The following is a 19,569-nucleotide window of genomic DNA, read 5'->3' on the forward strand; positions in this document are numbered from 1 at the left end:
CGAAGCTCCTCAGGTTCAGAATCCAGCTCCAGACTTTCAAAATAAAACACTAATCATTCACGTCTAAATCGACATGAAAATCCATATGATAGGCATTGTTGTTGTTGTTGTTGTTGTTATTAACAGATAATTGGATAGAAATATAAGGCAGAGGTCACAGGTCACAGGTGTTTTATCATCTCTGTCAGTATAGAAGTAAAAGAAAACCATTACAGGATGGACCCCCCCCCTCCCCACACACACACACACACACACACACACACACAACACACACACACACACACACACAAAGCACCTCTGGGAAATATTGCTCAAAAACATCACAGATGTGGCAAAAATAAAAGGATATTCCAGATCGCCAGTTTTGAAATCCCCACTCTGGGTAATGACCTTCTTTTTCAAAACCAGCTATAGAGTCGGTTAAATCTCCAATCCCCCCCCCCACACACACACACACCATCAGGAGACTCGGCAGAGAATTAGCAGAGCAGTTACGGAATATCACCCTCTTCATTTGCTTTTGCTTGTGACTTTATGAAGCGGCGGCTTGCAGCAGACTTGAGGAGGACCTGGACGGCGGCGCTGAAGGGCGTGATGGATGGTTGCGAGCAGTCAAAGGTCGGGAGAGAGGAGCCAAGGTCGCATACCAGCGGAGGCTCCGACAAATCACATGTTCAACCGTGAAAATGGCCTCTGAGCTTTTTTTTTCTTTTTTCCTGGTGGTGGAAAAACCGTTCAGGCATTTGCTCAAACACCTGTGCTGAGGTCACTCGGGCAGATCCTGGGCAGCTATCGGCAGAGGGAAGCATCATCGTGGAATTCCACTGATTCGAGCTTTAACGTAGCGAGTGCGACCCGTTGCTGAGCCACGGAACCTTTGGTCTTGTTTTGGCCCGTTTGACAGAAGTTTCGCGCCCACGTGGAGAACGAATGAGGAGCTGGCGGTCGATACGAGGGTGTCGGATTCACAATCACGAAGCTCAGAGGTGTAACAAACGCGTGGAAACGGGCGTTGTTGCTTTGCCTTCAGAGAACCGGAAGAGTTATTAATTACACGACGACTCCCCAGACGTCAACAGTGCCGTCTCTGCTCCGCATCCCACAAGTCTCCCCTGTGGTCGCGTCTGTCCGCCGTTGCTACGCTACAGTGCAGTTAGATGCATTTCAGTTGTACATTGTTCTCCAACCACCACCACATATTAACCAGGGTCTTTTTAGCAGGTTCTGCTACAACCCAGAGGAGAATTGTCCACAACAATATCGAAAAAGGTTTTTTTTCTAGTCAATGGACCAAAAACAACATTGTTAAATGTCCTGATCTGCTTCAAAATGGAAAATTTCTAGAATTGTGTGGTCATGTGCTGCCACAAAAGCCTTTCTTAGCTTTTAAATCTGCTGAAACTGGAGAGGAACCTTTCTCATCACCCTCGGCTAATACGCGTTAGGAAAACAAGGCGGCGCTACTTTAGGATGGATGTGGAGAATCTGGCTGGGACGAGCAAACAAACAAGATATTAAAGGCAGATGCAAAGCTGGAGTTATCTAGCAGGTCTTCAGAGAACGACACCCCCTCCTCTCCCACAGCCAGTTCTCAGCAGTGTAACAGCAATAACCACCAAACCTCAGCATTCCTTAACACGGCTCGCTCGCTTGCTCGCCCGTGCGCACACACACACACACACACACACAACACACACACACACACACACACACACTACATAATAGGTGTTTTTGATTCCCCAAACTGGGGGTTGTTCTGTACCCATTAAACCAGTGATAATTGTATTGGGGGCTGACAACTACAAGATTAAACTATATTTTAAGCTGTGAGTCACTGGACACACACACACACACACACACACATACACACACACTCGTTCCCACCCCGATCACTCATCAGAGAGGATCAGTTAAGGATTACAGGCATATTTTAAACTCCCCGTAGGTTTACTCCTCACTACTGGCTGCTGATCAGTAGGTATTAAAGATTGTACACGTGCACAGCAAACACACACACACACACACACACACACACACACACACACAATCTCAGTGATAATTTGCAGTACTGAACAGTTCGGGTCAGATCAGCCCACATTTACCTCCATTTCCACTGGAAGGTGCACCAAAATAGCCCCCTGTGCCCTTTAGTTGGGGTACACAGACCAGTGCTGTGCTGCAGCAGAGGGGAACGCAGCAGCACCATGGCCTGCATGCGCTGACACGCTCTCTCGGTCACACAGATCATGAGGGGGCCACAGAATGTAGATGAATGACACCAGCATTCAATCTCGACTTCTGCTTGCTTCAAATCCGGGTTGCTGGAGTCTGTCCCAGTCCAGCCTACACGCCCTGGACAGCTCACCAGTATCACTATTATGTCAGTAATCAACGGCCGTATCCGCCACCCATCCCAAACACTCCGCAGTGGAAACACAAACCAGATGAGGCGTACCGCTCCGACCCCTACCCGCGCTGGGCTAAACGGTGCCGCTTAGTAGCAACGTGGGTATTTATTACCTTCAGAAACACAGAAGCTGCCTTTCAAACCCTCAAGCATCTCTGGAAAATAATGATGGAAGCAGTCAGCTGAGGTGTTTCTTCATCAATAAATCAAAACATCTCAGGAGCTGCCAAAAAGGCGGCAGTGTGTTTCACACCTTCAGAATTAGGATTTGAACCGTTTCCACGGAGAATGTTGCCAAATACGGTGTAACAGCAACCATACTGTTGCCGCCTGCGCGCTGATGACGGCTCTCTGAAGGCTTTTTAACCCCACGAATCAGGTATGAATACTTTCTTCAGCCATGGTCAGATGACCTACTTTGAGGCAAACGGAGCACTTAGCCTGGTCGCCCACCGGAGCTTTTACTGGGGTGTGACTGTGACACAGACTGGCTGGAAAACAGAAAATGTGTTCAGGCAACTTCCACTGGAAAGGTAAAGGTTAAGATTTTTTAAAAATGCTAAATAATAAATGCCTTGTGTGTGTGTGTGTGTGTGTGTGTGTGTGTGTGTGTGTGTGTGTGTGTGTCTAAATTCCAGCAGGCCGGCAGAGCTCACAGGAACTGAGCCCACACAGACACAAACTTGTGCCAGAGACTCGTGCACACTGAGACAGACTGCCGGGTCATTCGGTGCGGCGCTTTGGGTCTGTGTGTGCGTAATTTCTGCTCCGAAAGTCAAGCTGCGGCGCTCCAAACCTGGAGGAAAGCAAACTCGCAACCTACATCACGTTATACAATTTATTTCCCTTAATTAAACAATTCAGGGTTGTGTTTCTCTGGAATGACTTGTTGAAAGACAAACAGAGGAAGATGTGTTTGAGTGTGTGTGTGCGTGTGTGTGTGTGTGTGTGTGTGCGTGTGTGTTCAGCATGAGTAAAGACATGAGGCGCTGCCACATCCTAACCCTTAGTACTATCACATTGCCCATTTGTGGATGACCTCACCTCAGTCTGTACCACTTTTCTCCTGACACAAGAAGACACACACACACACACACACACACACAAATAAACACACACACACACAGAATCTGAAAAGACTTCTGCAGAGAGCAGTATTGATTTAAGACCCCCCCTAACACAATCAGACATCATTTGAGCATACTTGTTGCCATGGTAACAGCCTGATTGAAATCTATTAGTTCCACGTGTCTCTTAACGTGATCGCAGTTTCTCAACAGGAGAACATACAGTTTCTTCCCAGCTAAAGCTCATAAATGAATAACAGGTGCAACCCTCATATGAAAGCAAGCTATCTATAAATTAGAGGCTCTTTATAGATGACGTGGGAGACGGTTTATCTCACAGCCATTGTTTTCTCCGTATCTCACATCTTTTCTGCATCATCTCCAGATGGCCTCAACATTTTTTGTAGCTTTATTTATACTGAAACGTACAGTTTGTTATTCTAAGCAATGGGACAAGTCCTAAATTGTACAGTGATTCCAGACAACATTTGTTCTGACATTTTTTCCCTCGGGGATGCAGCGACCCAAACCACCCTGTGACGGAGAGTGACCAACAGCGGGCACTCATTGATCCGCTGGGAGAAAACTCCTCTTGTGTGGTGCTGGGTGTGTCCAGGCCTGGAATATGCAAGATGTTGTTATTAGCTTGTCTTGCTAGCTTGCTAACAGCAGCTAACAATGCTAGCCTTTATTATTTCTGACTAATGACTTTCTCAGCTCTAAAAGGAACTCAGAAGACATCAAGTACAAACCCAACGTTGCCTTTTCACCCCACGGATGTTCTACTTTTACCAACTCTCAGTGATGGACAGTTGACTCCAGTTGAGCAGTTAACTCTCGGACATTGTTCACAGCTGCTTACAGAAACACCTTTGTTGCAACAGTGAGTGACACATCATGGAAGGAAAGGAGATCCAATGAACTTTAAGGCTACGACATCTCCCACTATCTGCGCAGTGTTTTGATATAAAGGTGCCAGGTAGCAATGACCTGTGCTAACACAGATCTGGATGGCTATAGAAACACCCCAGGTGGGTTCGCATTAAAGCAGCTTTGCTCTGAATAAGAGACAATGTGTCTGCAGATTCGGAGCTCCACGCCCAGTCAGCCAAACAATAGATATGGAGAATGAAAGAATAAACGGGCGTAAAGGGCAGAAGGCGAAGAAGATATAAAACAACCGTTAAAAGCTGCTTCCATCAGATGATAATTGTTAAATATTACATCTGCTTTACTTGCAGAAAGCTTTATTTGAAGAAACGTCTCTGACAGATGCACTTAATAATGCACAAAGTACAGTCAGAAACATTTATACGCCTCTTGCTTTCCTGGTCTGTGGTCAGTGGATCCATAAAACAAGCCTGCAGCACTTTTATCCGACACATCTGAGACCCTCGCCACTCAACCTGTCACACCACAGCTGTTTTTAATGCACCACATCTCAGTTTTTAACAATAAATCCACCCCGTGACCAATTTGGCGTTGACTGGTCTTAAAATCACTCTTGACGTCAACAGCATGGTTCCATAGGAGCTATAAGCCATCATAAAGGTCCCAAGGTTACCCAACAACACCAGGTCACTGTGGCTCTAATAGCTCCATCATCCTCATTGATTCTTTGGTTTCACCATCTTTTGTTTGCCAGCAGGACTCTGGATCGATATCAGCCCGGCTGTTTTCTGCAGCACTTGTTCGCATTAAAAAAACAAAAACAAAAAAAGTCGATTTCTAAGATCAGCTGACTTTTATTTCCATTGCTGAGCTCCAAATGCCAGCGGGACGGGGCAGGTCCAAGTTCTGACATTACCCAACGAGGAGAATTGAACTGGTGATACGGGGCCGATCCGATCCAACATCGGGTTCTGCTGCCAATGTAATTCCCAGACTGGATCCATGAGTTGCGTCTAGCTAATTTGCAAACCATATATTGGATTCTGAGGTGGAAGCTCTGTCTCACACAAAAACACCAACGTAATCAAACACGAGGAATATGTAGCCGAGGGGGCAGAAAGACGACGAGTCCTCAAGAAATACTTCTGGAGTCATTCCAAAAGCAAGATAAACTTCCAGCAGACAATGTCAAAGCTAACGTACCCGATGAGCAGCTGCTCATTGGTGGGAAAAGAGGGGTTTTGCAGCCTGACTGCAGCCAAGCTGTAATTAACCCCCAGGAGATGTTTATCAGAGCTACCTGAACTATATAAAAGGGTCAAACGAGTTAGTGGAGAAAAGTTCCAGCCCTGTTTTACTTCCGCTTTTTTGGACTCCAGATGTCCGCCCAATGTCGCCAATGTGCCTCACAGTGACTCAGATACAGGCGGCGTCTGTAGAGCGGCGCCCGACAGCAGGGAAAACAGAAATACTCATATTCCTTAAAAGGAATCGACCAATGTTGCAGAGACATTTGTGTTACCTTATTGAGAAGGTTTTTTTTTACTTTTTACTGTTTTCTTTTGAAGAAAGGCTACACAGACTGCTGTTAAGATGAATCTCAGTGTTTTTAATGGTGTATATTGCACTGGTAGTTTAACACTGTCTTGGAATTTAATAAATATTAACAATCTATTTGAAACCCTTACAGTTGTATGTTTGTTTTCAGAATGGGGTTTTTCTTGTTAACAGGATTTCCTGTTTTTCTGGCTTCCTTTTCTGACCTCATACTTACCTCAAGTTGCCTTTTCGGATGTAGCTGCATACCTACGCACACAAACTTTATTTTTTAGTTTATTAAGGGATTATATAAAATCAACAATAATGATAATAATAACATAAAAGCAGAGCTCGTATTGAATTAGCGTTGGCATTGGCAGACATCCCAACTCATGTATTGGGATCAGATCAGAAGTGAAAAACTGTGGATGGTTGTTTCCCTATTCATCATCCAAAAACCTAAAAGTCTAGACCGCTTAAACAGCGACACGGGATGAAATCCGGCTGAACTGTTCATTTTACACGGCCTTTTTTCTTAAAGTCTTTCTAATCGTCCCCAAAGTCTCAGACTGAGGGATACTCGTAGGCTGAGCGTGCATAATTTCTGAGCTATAATGACTGGTGGGACGCTGAGCATTCTGGGACAGATCAAAGCTGAGTCTGGACCTAATAACGGCTCTCAGCGCGCCGGACCAGGAACAAACCAAAGGTGTTGTGACGGGCAGGAAGCGTGCGTGTTTTTACATGAAAACGAATGGATTATCTTCATACTGATGCAGGTAACAGCCCTCTTCACGTGCACATTATAGCTCATAAATGTTACCTCCGCAACATCATTTTAGGGTTTCACCTCCATCCCCAGTGTCAGGCATTAAAACTAAAATAGACGCATGAAAAAAGCAGTTAATGCAGATCTGGAAGGCCGACGCGCTGAGCAAACCGCCGACTCCACCCAAGCGTTACAGCCTGGTTAAAGTCCGCTTCAACCGAGAACCAGAACCGTTTTCTGGGTCTTCATTGGAAGCTCATCAAAAGCACTGAAAATCAGTGGACTGAAACCAAAGGGAACCCCCCCCCCAGCTCAGGTCTCAGTGCCGTGACCCCTGAGTCAGCAGCGGCTCCCCTCGCAGCGGCTCCCCTCGCAGTCTTCCCAATACAGCTGCAAGAATTCAATGTGTTTCATTATGGGAAACTGATTACTGGGAGCTCATAACGGCTTCCAAGAAAAACCTGCCTGACATTTTGATGACTTTTTTTTCCCCCCTCCGAGGAAATGCCTGTATTGTACACACCCATTGTGTGTACCAGGCCTTGTGTTTCAACAATTTCATCTCGGCTGGGCGCTCGAACAATACGAGGGAACGTTGCGGCTGGGCGTTTACGGGCAATAAACTCATTCTCCCACCTCAGCGTGCCGCTCTTTTTTTCTGAAACAGATCCAAATTAGGGGAAGGGGGAAGAGATTTCAAGGTCCTCTTCTGGTTCCTGTAGAACCTGACACCACAGACCCCTCCCCGTATACTTTCACTTCCGCCGCTGCAGCATCCGCCACAAACCAACGCGTCTCCGGACACACAAGAGTTGTGCAAGCGTCGCATCCTCAGGATTCAGGTCAACACACCTGTGAGTACCTTAACCTGCTGCAAAAACTCGAAAGGGTGAAGAGACCAGAACCTGCTGTCGAGTAACTGTCTGTCTGAGTGCGCATAAGAGGCTAATTTGGCTAAATTTACTAAGTTGCACCACAAACACACCATATTTACGCAGGTAAAATGTGCTGTTGGTCTCTAACGGTCCACAAAAAAACACCTAGCGGTGCAGAGGAGGATTATATTCCTTTGTTTTTAGGTCAGGGACCATAATCCAATGACAATAATCAACTGACAAACCTTGTTTTTAGGCAGAAAATAAATAAATAAATATACATATACAAGAAAAAATAATCCATCCGACACCAAGAACGAGGTCTGGTGAAAATCTCTGATGTCGAATCCCATCAGAAACATCTCTGCTTTCCCTGAAAACAGATACGCGACCCACTGATTATCCCTGGTCCTCGGGTTGCCATGGAAACAGCCTGGCTCAGTCAAACCTCTCTACCCTTGTGGTCCAATCCTGCGCAGATTAGATAGGACCATCATACAGCTCGAGTGAATCCTGATGGATTATATGACAGAAAGACTGTGACAAACTCACTGTTGGAGAAGGTTCCAAGCCACCTCACACACACGCACACACACATACACATACATACAAACACACACACCCTCCCCCCAAAGGATGTTTTTCAAACCCCGAGTGTCGCCTGCAGACCAAATGTGTTGCGTCAGCCAAAAAGAAAAAAAAAAAGGGGGGAAAGTTCCAGCCTTTGCTAAAAATATCAATCAGACAGAAGGAGAGGAAAAGAAAAACAGTGTCAAATTCCACAATTCCGCTGCTGTGACGAGGCTCCCGACAGATCGCATTCGTGTTGACATTTTCAAGAGACGGCGGAGGGTCCGCCTGCCGCTTGAGCCACCAGTTTGCTCCGTACGCCGAGCGCCTGAGGGAGGACACGAGATCTCCACGAGTGTGTGCGAGTGATATCAATGATGTCGATTATGTACACCCCATTTAGTCCTAAGAATGCAGCCATTAAAGCCAAACGAATCTAGGGGGGATATGTCGCTCTCGCACACGCACACGCACACGCACACAAACACACACACACACACACACACACACACACACACACGTGGTGATTCATCATCATACATGCAGACACACATGCTGTTTTGTTCTGTTTCCACACATGAACAGGCAGAGATAAATAATACACCCCATGCTTGGTGAATCTGCTGTGGCATCGAGAAAGATGATAACGTCCTCATAAATAAGTCAAGGACAGAAAGGAAGTCTGTTTCACCGCGGGGTGGAACACACCACGCGTCAGCTGAGTTTTTACAGTTTTATGCACATTTTCGACATATTGGAGTGGAAAAAGCTGATGCACCAAATATATGACAAAAATAAAAATATGCAGAGGGGACTGAAACACGTTGGTCTAATGAGTTATACAAGATTCTTACACACACACACACACACACACACACACACACACACACACACACACACACACACACACACACACACACACACACACAGCCAAGATAAATATAGCAGCGGAGTTCAGATCTGCTAAATCTGCACACTCATCATGCTTCGATCGTCTACAGATTAACAATTCGATTTGGCCCAGATTAATGAAGACACCCTCTCAAGTGTCCATCCAACAGCAGTCCGAGCATCAGTGGCAGCCTGTTGGGGTTTCATTGGTACAGTCAGATGTTAACATCCACATCTGTTCTCTCAGAGGCCACGCTGATGGTTCCTCAGCTTCATCGGCTGTGCACTGAATGCACTTATGCATCAAACAGGATGCTCAAATGTATCACACAGCAGAACAAACCAGCTTTTAGAACCCAAAACATGTTTACTGGCAGTTTTAATAGGGCATATTTGGCAAACCAACAAGTGTGTTTTAGCACTGACTCCATCACTCACACACACACACATACACACACACACCGGCTGTGATCAGCTGCAGACCTGTCTGTTAAACAAAAAAATGCTCCAGTTTCCTGATTCTGACCCACTTTCTCCAAGTGAATCATTAAAATTTCAACCTACACACACAAACCCGACACATGTCCAACACAGTGCTGTCTCAACCGTATCAAAACAAAAAGGTGCGTCTAATTATACGCGTGCAGGCCACATCCTGACCTTACACATGCGGCGTGGGCCACTACACGCCCCCCCCCCCCCCCCCCCCCTTCCTTCCCTTTTCCCTGCCTCCTCCAAATCCACTTTGGGGCCAGTGGGCAAGTCGCTGATTGTTTTCTCTCTGGAGGCAGCTGCTCTGTCTCCCTCCACTGTCTCGACCACCTAATCAGCTGCTGGTCATGCAGGGACGGGGGCCGATCGGAGGGAGAACCGAACCAGACGAATTTCAACATAAATCTATGATTGACCTCCAGCAGGAAGCCTGAGAGTTTCTCAGTTGTGCAACTGTGACTTGCTGAGAAACCTCATCAGCATTTAGGAAGTGACTGCAGAGTGGTTTTAGCAGTGGTGCTTTGAGGTTTTACAAGAAAAAGTCCGGTCAAACGTCACGTTTACAGCAAAACAAAAGCCAGTTACCTCCGATTACTGCTGAGTAAGAAAGCCTCACATGCAGAAAAAATGAGTCCAATTAGGTTTAAGGTGAAAAAAATAGCTTACAGAAACACTGAAGACGCTGCGCTAACTGCTTATTACTGCATTTAACTGTGTTAAAAAACAAGAGTAATAGCACAGAAACGAAGGTGCACAACAGTGAAGAAACAATTAAATTCATACATGCAAGTGTGTGTGTGTGTGTGTGTGTATGTGTGTGTGTGTGTAGTGACCCAAACACCCTTGATTCACACTGATGCTGCCACAGCGAGACAGCTTTCACACTGCTCTCACTGCATTAAACCCCACCGTGCTCACAATGACCTGAAATTTTACCACACTTGCACACACACAGACACACACACTGCTAATCAGTTTCGTTCCTATTTGCAGACAGACAAGATCACACTGAGTTGAAACCTTTCAGCGCCGTGACAACAGCCAACTGCATCTTTGCTACTCAGAAAGCACCAGCCAATCAGAGGACCCGCTTCGTTCGTCAGGGACCAATCAGAGCGCTCTGTTTTTCCCCCAAGCAGCTTTCATCATTGTTCCAGATGAGGCTGCGGTGCAGCTCGGCTAATTATTCCAAAGATCTCCGGCTACCTCAAAGGAAACACAGAGCTTTTCATTAACCGAGCAGCTGTGACGTGGCTCTGTGATGGGTACTAACATCATTTTATTATGCAGCTCTTCGTTCATCAGCGCTGTCTCCACGAGACATCCGGAAAGGCTCATTTAAGATGTTCTGACATTTATTTTGAGTTCACTGAGGCACTTTGTTCCAAATTCTGATAACCAACAACTGATATGAAAATTAAAATTTAACTAAGCCCATAATGTAACAAACCATTATCAGATAGATCAGTAAAAATAGTTCCAGCTGCTTAATCGCATAACTGCAATCCAGAAATTACTAATATCAGTTTCCATATCACAAAGAGCCTACAAACATTAACATTTATGGCAAAAATCAGGAGCAGCACACCCTAAAAAATACCCTTGTAATATTGTGTTGCCCTAAATGTGACTATAATCATAAAAACAAACAGATTTTGTCCTACCTGATCCTGCGTCCGAGTTAATGAACACGGGAAAAAGAAAACACGATCTGGAGCTCGTCGGCGGTGACCCTTATTGTTATCAGTGCTTATTTGAGGGAGAGGGAGTGAGTCTGGCTCCTAGCAACTGCTGCCTGTCAGGGGACGGCTCAAGTGCTGTGGAGCCAGTGGCTGAATTCATGAACAAATCAAAGAATGAAACATCTGAAGAAGAGATGGATCAACCTTTAAATATCTGCAGATGCGCGTGTGTGTGTGTGTGTGTGTGTGTTCTGGTACATATGACACGTGGGCATTTTACGAGGACATTTTGGGTGAGGAGGACATAAAGGCTGATCCTCAGATCTTCAAAGTGTAACAGCATTAATATACACAAAGTACAACTGAGGAATGCCATTTTAATTCAATATATGTTGATCATTCCAGTTATAATCTTTAGCCACAAGTCACCACCAGGATAATGTACAAGCCACTGTGAGCGCTGTCATTGCTCTGTGATACATTTAGGAAATCATCAAATACGCCCAGCACCAACTGGACAATCCAACATGGAGCAAAGACACTTGCACAGTGTGTGTAACTTCCCAACATAGAAACTTTTATTGGTGATCATAAACACCAGTCCAGACAAGATTCGCCACAACTGGTCCTCCGAGGGACAGAATCAGTCCAATGGAGACGAACTTCAAAACCATGGACCCAGAACCATTACCACAGTGAAACAAAGGAACAGATGTCTGTAAAGTGAGCGTCGGTGACCCGCCGGCTCCTCGCTGCTATAGTCATATTGTGGCAAAAGTAGAACGGAACGGAGCCACTTTCAGACAACCTTGACGGGATGATGAAGCAACAACAGCCATAAAAAGACTCTCTGTAACTGTAGATGATTAATGATGGATCTCTGACAGGAAACACGGGGGGAAAGCAGCAACATTCTGAAGCTAAGTGACCAGTCTGTCCTTCAGGATCTTGGTGACCGTAAATGTATCCGGAGAGAAGACTGGATGTGTAGTTGCGCTGTGGCAGATCGGACCAGCTACACACACACACACGTGTATAAAGCAGAAGTACTCAGACTGGTGCTTCATCGATCCGAATGCCACGCCCAAGACTTCTGTCCCAGACTGCTTTGTTCCGGCTCTGGCCACCACTGTCACTCTCTCTCTCTCTCTCTCTCACACACACACACACACAGACACACACACACACACACACCACACACACACACACACACACACACAGAGCAGTGAGACATTTATCTTGCCTTCCGATCACACTGTGCTTGTATTCAAATTCCTCTGCTGTGTGTGCAGGCTGCCACGCCTCTCCGGCCACGACTCTCGGCCGCCATGGAGCAGAAGGTCCTCTTTTCTTTTCGTTCTTCATGACGTTGAACTCATTTCGCGTCAAAGGTTCTGATACAGAATGGTTGCAGTTCTGCTTTCCACTGTAGCTCAAAGCAGCAGCGAGGAGTCGGGGTTTTTTTTAAATTAAGAGTGTGAGCGTACAAGGACCTCTAAAATCAAGTGGAAACCACAAAGACGGGCCGGACTGCTGCGGGATGGATGATTTCCACAGGCAGAAAAAGACGGCAAGATGCAAATTACTGACAGTGTCAACTGTAACTTGCTGTTGTCATGATTCTGCAGGCCAAGAGGAGCCAGACGGCACTCCAGAAATGACTGACGGCACAAATATGAGATGAGCATTTAGAGACAGTAACTCGGCTCAGGGAAAGTGACATAAGCACTGAGCGACGCAGCCTCCTGACTCTGCAGACACCCTGTCAAACACATTTAACAGCCACACCGTGATGTGACATAGATGTGGGATTATCGGCAGCCTGCGAACCCTGAATTGACACAGGCGCTAATTGCAGAGGGTCCGGAGTTTTACTTACTACTGAGATTCCCGGCTGCAGCCATGGAAACCCGCAAACTGAACCTGGATCTGTCAATCCGAGCAGCAGCTCCATCAATCTGCTGGGAAAATAGCCAGACCAACAATGCAGACATCAGCATCTGGAACCCCAGAGCGAATGCGGATCACTCCAGTTCACTGATGCGCGTGCAAAGAAACGGGCAGGAGAAAGCTTTCGGCTCTCCTCCAACTGGTAAAAACTGAACTTTAGGGTCACTGATCACTGAAGGGAGGCTCCCTCCGGTCAGCCCACGTCTCATCAAGCCTTGAGGCTTTTATGGACTCGGGGAAGGGATCACAGACGCGTCAGCAGGGCAGATGACTACCAGCTTAACGCCCAGAGTGAGATCATGTGGCTCAAGAGAGAAACAAGGGGAAAATACATTCACCAATCATTACCAGCTTGTTAAACTATAACATGGGCAGAGGGGCTAAAATTGACACCACTGAAAGTCTCTATCTGGTCGTCCTGAAGGTGACCAATCACAATCAGCCCTCAGTGTCACGTGAGCGCCTCAGTGGTCACTAGGCATCCTCCAACGGTGGTATCAGAGCAGCGAATTATCCATGTTCAGGATCTCTTTTAGGAAAGCGCTGACCATCAGGAGCCTGATGACAAATTCATTTTGTAAGTAGGATTAAGAAATTTCTTTTACATAATCTGTAAAATGATGAGCTAAAGTGCCTGATTGGGACATGAGTGCGGTTCTGGTGAGGGCAAAGAGAAGCTTTGAGGTAGCAACACGTAAAAAAAGCACAAAATAAACACTATGATCTCCATTAGATCCATAGAACCTACTCGATCTCAATACATTGGGTCAATCAGAGGAGAACTACTCAAACTGTAAAACAAATAGCGCCAACAATGGAAACCTGACCACTGAGACTTCTCCACAGCTCCCATCTGTGTCAGGACCATAACAAGAGGCCATCTAAGAGGTCCCCCTCCCCCAACACACACATACACACACCCTCTTTTGTCAAGTATTCTATAAATAGTCCAAATGCATATGTGAAACATCAGCCTCCTCCTGTATTGTCTTACATGGATCCTTGAGTGGTGCTGCAGCGGTGATCCGGTGCCGACTCGGTTCAGGTCAGCAAAAAATGTTAAAAGATTCCTGAATTGGCTGTGACAGTCAAATCAACTGGCACGGGGAGTGAAATGATTTTCATTAGATTGCAGTAGCATGAGCTCCTGAGCTCCGCCCTAACTCTGCAGATGAGATTATCTCTCTGATCTCATACACACACCATCATTAGAGATGAACGCACGAGACCAGTGACTGTTTGCATCAGACCGGTCAGCTCTGATGCCGCACGGCCCATAAATCAATAAGAAATGGGCGACCTTGTTGAAAAGTCTTTCTGATGGAAATGCAATGTTATTAAGGACACTTTGGTAATGAACCCATCAGGTTTAATGGGTGCGTTGAGGCATCGGCAGGAACATTTACCTACAATGCAGCTTAAAGTTCCAAACACTTATCCTGACATTTAGCGCGACCGTGGGTCTCTTTAGAGATACAGAGAAGCCAAATACATTTTAAATCCTCAAGCGTTTGTTTGTTTGTTTGTATGATCAAAGTACTAATTTCACTTGGCGAGTTTATCCTCATTCCGATCCTAAAATCAGCCATGCGTGCACGCGCCCCACATCAAGGTTGGCCAATCAGATTGAGCGCTGGACCATAATTATTCACACACTGTACATGTGAGGGCCTGGATGTAGAGGAACGAAGAGCGGAAACTCTCCCTGGCTTTATTTGTTAGCGTCTGAGGGTTTTTACAGTGTTTCTCAGGTTGCACTTAACAAGACGATTGTCTGCAGCATCACACAGATTAGTTAGAAGGTAAATTATCTTTAAGTTTCTCCACTGACAAGCAGACACTTATCAGAGGGTTTTCTTTTCATGTTCTTACTGGGAAACGCTCCGCGTTAATCTGTGAAATGAACTCTGCGCTCAGCTATTAGCGGGATTAGAGAACTGCTCGCAGGTGGATTTGAACCAAACTTGATGACAAGAGAGCATCTCTTGTTCCTTTAATATGATTTGCTCTTCTACATCGACGCCCTCGGCCACGCGGTGGATCCTCTCCTCCGGCTGTGACATCATAGTCGGCCACATGTTTAAAAGTGCAGCTTGAGCGTGTTCACAGGAATCTGGACCTGAGAAATGACTGCAGCTCTGCTCTCAAGAGCTTCACCACTTAAATAACCCACATGAAATGTTAATGTCAGCAGTGCTGACAGCACGGCAAACCAGGGTGTGTGTGTGTGTGTGTTGGGGGGGGGTTTGGTGGAGTCGGCGGTGATCTCCAGCTGGAGGTGGGAATCTTTGTGTTCGTATTTCCAAATAACGGAGCAGTAGTGACTTTATCTCCTCTGCTGTGGCACTTTATGAAGAGGCCACAAGTCAGCAGAGAGACACTCGCTGCTCGCTGGGCTCCGTTGGTCCGGTTCAGTCTGGCCTGGGCCGCGCGGACCCGTTTCAACTTGTCGCCCAATTCTGTCTGCATCATCTCACCAAACGGCTGGTGACATGCAGTCAAGGGCATTTACAATTTTTCTGAATCTTTAAAAGGAATGTTAATGAATGTGCACTGTAATAAATTTGTGCGTTTATGAGGTCATAAGACCTCAAACACACACCCAGTATAACCTCCATCTCAAGTGAGCGTAAAAAATAAGATCTTCTGTTTGTTTTAACTTCATTAAAAATTTTACTCTGTTTGACAATGAACACCCTGCAGGCATTACTTTAGACAGAACGTTGAAAGGCTCTGACCCCCAACAGCGTCACAGAGGATTGTATTGAATATGTAGCAGTTTTTAATGACTTATCTGGACGGGCCGTACAGAGGGAAAAAAAACACAACAGGACTCAAGATGGCACCTTGTGGAATCCCACAGGAGTAAAAGAAAACACTTAGCAGAGAATGTTCCATTCTTTTGTTAGAACAGGAACCAGTTTTTTTTTTTTATCAGACTATCTGGGCATTTACATGCACAAGGCGAGTCACGCCACCCAGTCAGGTAGAAGGTACAAACATTACGTCCCATTACACCTTTTCTGGTTGACCTATTAAAACCCAGATCAAACAGTTGATAGCGCTCTACTCACCCTCTCCTTCCACTTGATCCCGGGCCAAAGACCAACTGTGACAGCTCCGGTTTCAGTCTGATCAACAGCCTGACCGTCCTGCACGCTCACTGTATGACCTCATGCTGCAGACTCTCAATAAAAATAAAATCAAATATTTATGCTTGAGAAAAGCCTCACAATCATGTTTTGTTGTGTTTGTTCACAAACATCATTCTGGTTTATCTCGTGATGCACATGATCACTAGATTCTAGTCACCAGTGTTCTGAGCGGTAGCAGCTCTACACCCTCCAGTCCAGCTGTAAAGAGCCTCGGCGGTGCCCCATCAGTGATGTAAGCAGCCTTGGTGCCTCACCCATGACGAAGAATATCACAACCATCCTCACAGAACCCGACGATACGTCGAGTCCATTCGGATCTGAACCGGACCAGCGGCCCTCGGTCTCATTTACACCAGTGCGTCACGATGAGCGCTGCAGCTGCATCATCATGTCAAGTCTACACACACACACACACACACACACACACACACACACACACACACGCACACACACACACACTAGCCCAGATGTGCCGACCAGCACACACGCCAAGGCGACATCTGCAACAGCACATTTTACGCATTATGTAAGGAAAAAAACCGTAATGTGCAACCGCGGCGGCAGTGGCTGCTGCGCGGTGGGATGAAGGGGGGAGGAGAGCCTGGGTGCGTACTGGGCTGCCGGAGGGCGTTTTGACCGTGCCGATTCATTCCTGTCATCATAACGTGCAGCATTTGTACGGGGAACATGAGGCTGCAGCTGATGCGGAGCGGACAGGCGGCGGTTTCATACCAGCCGCCAGGGTCTACTTCACTGACAGCAGAGCACCGGATCCAAAACTGGCTGTGCTATAATAGGGTGCTTACCTCCTCCAGAGTGTCCTCAGCCCGCTGTATGACGAGGAAGAGCAGCCGAGCCTCCTGTCCCGAAAGCCCCGCTGGTTTCAGCGCAGGGACACGCTGCCGTGCGGTAACAGCCTGCAACACGTATCCCTCCGCTCAAACCTCCGAACGCGCCGCAGTCATTTTTCTTTCAGCCAGCTTCTCCTTTTCTGTCGTAATCCCGACAGCTTCTGTTTTTCAGCCCCTCGCGTTCCTCCGGCAGCTCCTCTCTCCGCTCTCCTTTTCCTGCGAGCGCGGCCAGTGGACGCTGCGCGCACCCGCACTTGCGCGTCCACGGGGAGCAGCTGGGTGGGAGCGCAGAGTGTGTGCGAGACGCGTCTGTGGGTGGGAACTGTGGTGAGACGGCAGCGTGGAGGAGGGAGGGTCGAGCTGTGAGATAACAGCGCGCGTAATTGTCTCGGAGTGAAGAACCAGATCTTTTTCGGACATTTGTGTCAGTGTGATCATGACTGACATGAGAGCGGGGTGTGGACAATAGAGCGGACACCACCCCCTCCCTGTCTCACACGCACGCAAACACACACACACACACACTGAGAGAGAGAGAAAGAGAGAGAGATGGAAACGTCCAGTCATTTTTCATAAATTCCTAGAAACTAACCAGGATTCCCATCAGTTGTCCTGATAATATTGGGCCAATATTGGGAAGAAACTGATTGAGTCTAATCTGAAATGTGTTAACAATCACAAGGAATCATCTGCCTGATGGAAATGGCAAAAAATTGTGCATTTCTGCTAATTAAAATAGTATATTTATATTTAAACTAGTATAATTATAATCAATGTGCATTATCATAATAATATTTAAACTTGTTTCAAGCTTGTTTGGAACAAACGTAATTACAAAAAATATTCAAATATTCATGGTTTCCTGTTATTTTGAGGCAGGATTTTCTTTGCTATGGTGACATTTGAAGCACACGTGTTGCCACACCGACAATAATTCTCTCTGTTTTTGTTTGAGAGGTTGAACATTTTTTTTCCCTGCAGGCTGAAATTGAAACACTTCGAGATTGAATTTGATTTCTGCACGTTCTTTCCTCACCATGGGTCGAGACCGACACGCCCAACTCTCAGCAGCCCTTTCCACCACGCTGGGTTTATCAGGTCAAAGGTCAGCTTGTCACTGCAAGGAACATTTCCCAAGTAATTCAACTCTACGCTGCACCGAGGTGTCACGCGGTGGATCTTTGGAGGATTTCATCAGAGAAGGTTCAGGACGAATCACAACATCTGTGCAACCAGCAGGTCAACGATTCACCCTCTGTATGTGTGTGTGTGTGTGTGTGTCGAGGGAAAGGCAGAGATCATACACACTCCAACGGCAGTTTGAAAACAGCCTACCTGTAGAGCGATGGATCATTTACCAGCCTGGTGACATATTTACCAGCCAGACATTTTGAAAGGGAAATCCTCCCTTCGGTGCTGAAACCAGAGCCGGGCCCCGCATGTGGGGGCCCTCGGCCTTCAAACTCAGATCAGCATCAGTGTGCAGGGGGATGAGAACTTCACAAAGAAGAACAGAGACAGTAGATGTGGGCAGAAGGTTTGCTAACGGAGACACGCTCCTCTAAAGGCTGAAGTGGTTGGCAGTTACAGCCAGGAGGCCAAACAGACTCCTCTGTCATCCAGAAACCTGAGACATGATTTTAAAAAAAAAAACACACACACACAACAAAGGAGCCTCTCTGTGTTGCAGCAAGAGTGATTTTTCTGCATTTTCTGACACCAAGAAGGACTCAAAAACACACTGGTGTACTTTGTGAGTGCAAATTCCAAAGAGTTTGACATTTCAGGAAAATAACCTCCTCACTCTGTAAAGCGCTGCAGTGGAGAGCCTCTTGTGGACCAATCAGAAGAGAGGAGAGAACCACTTCCTGGTTTTTGTACGTCAGTTGTATCTTTTTTGACTGCTATATCCCTTTTGTGGTCATGGGGACGGTGCTGCAGCCTATTTAAGCTATGCATGAAGGCAGGAAACAACCCTGAAACAGTTGCCACTGCCAGCTCATTGCAGGACCCTATGTGAGAATATGGGGGTTGTATACCCTGCTCAAGGGTACATAGGCAGTGTTCCAAAGGTGTCCTGCACAGGGAATGTAACCCAGTGCCCTACAGACTGAGCGACCGCCACCTCTAATATCTTTTTTTTGTTTAATCTAATTTTGAGACCAGGTATTGTAATAAAAGGCAATATTTCATATACACAATTATTAATTAGAATGAAAGTAATCAACTCTTTAAAGCACAATCTAGTTTCTCCCTTTAGGAATAAGAAGGATAGAGAGAGTAACTTCAACTGGAAGGATTTCGAACTGGTTCCACACTAAACACAACACAAAAAGAAATTGAGACTTGAATAAACAATGCGCTGGTGTTCCACGTTCAACGGCTGCAGCTGCGACTTTCTACCTCAGTCCTCCGAGAACAATGTGAGGA

General features: G+C 46.3%; 1 protein-coding gene across 6 annotated transcripts in view; it reads right to left on the reverse strand.

The window, feature by feature from the left end:
• Positions 1-17,511, reverse strand: part of LOC130536898 (unconventional myosin-IXAa-like) — a 66,772-nt gene extending 49,261 nt beyond the window's left edge. For 4 of the 6 annotated variants that reach the window (XR_008953499.1, XM_057053151.1, XM_057053149.1 and 1 more), the window contains exon 1: positions 17,095-17,511. The gene's annotated coding sequence lies outside the window, so the exon portion shown is untranslated. The remainder of the gene's footprint in view (positions 1-17,094) is intronic. The other 2 variants (XM_057053150.1, XM_057053152.1) reach the window with 2 other exon arrangements.
• Positions 17,512-19,569: the final 2,058 nt, after the last annotated feature.

This window comes from Takifugu flavidus, chromosome 13, assembly GCF_003711565.1.
Source record: "Takifugu flavidus isolate HTHZ2018 chromosome 13, ASM371156v2, whole genome shotgun sequence".
Classification (NCBI taxonomy): domain Eukaryota; kingdom Metazoa; phylum Chordata; class Actinopteri; order Tetraodontiformes; family Tetraodontidae; genus Takifugu; species Takifugu flavidus.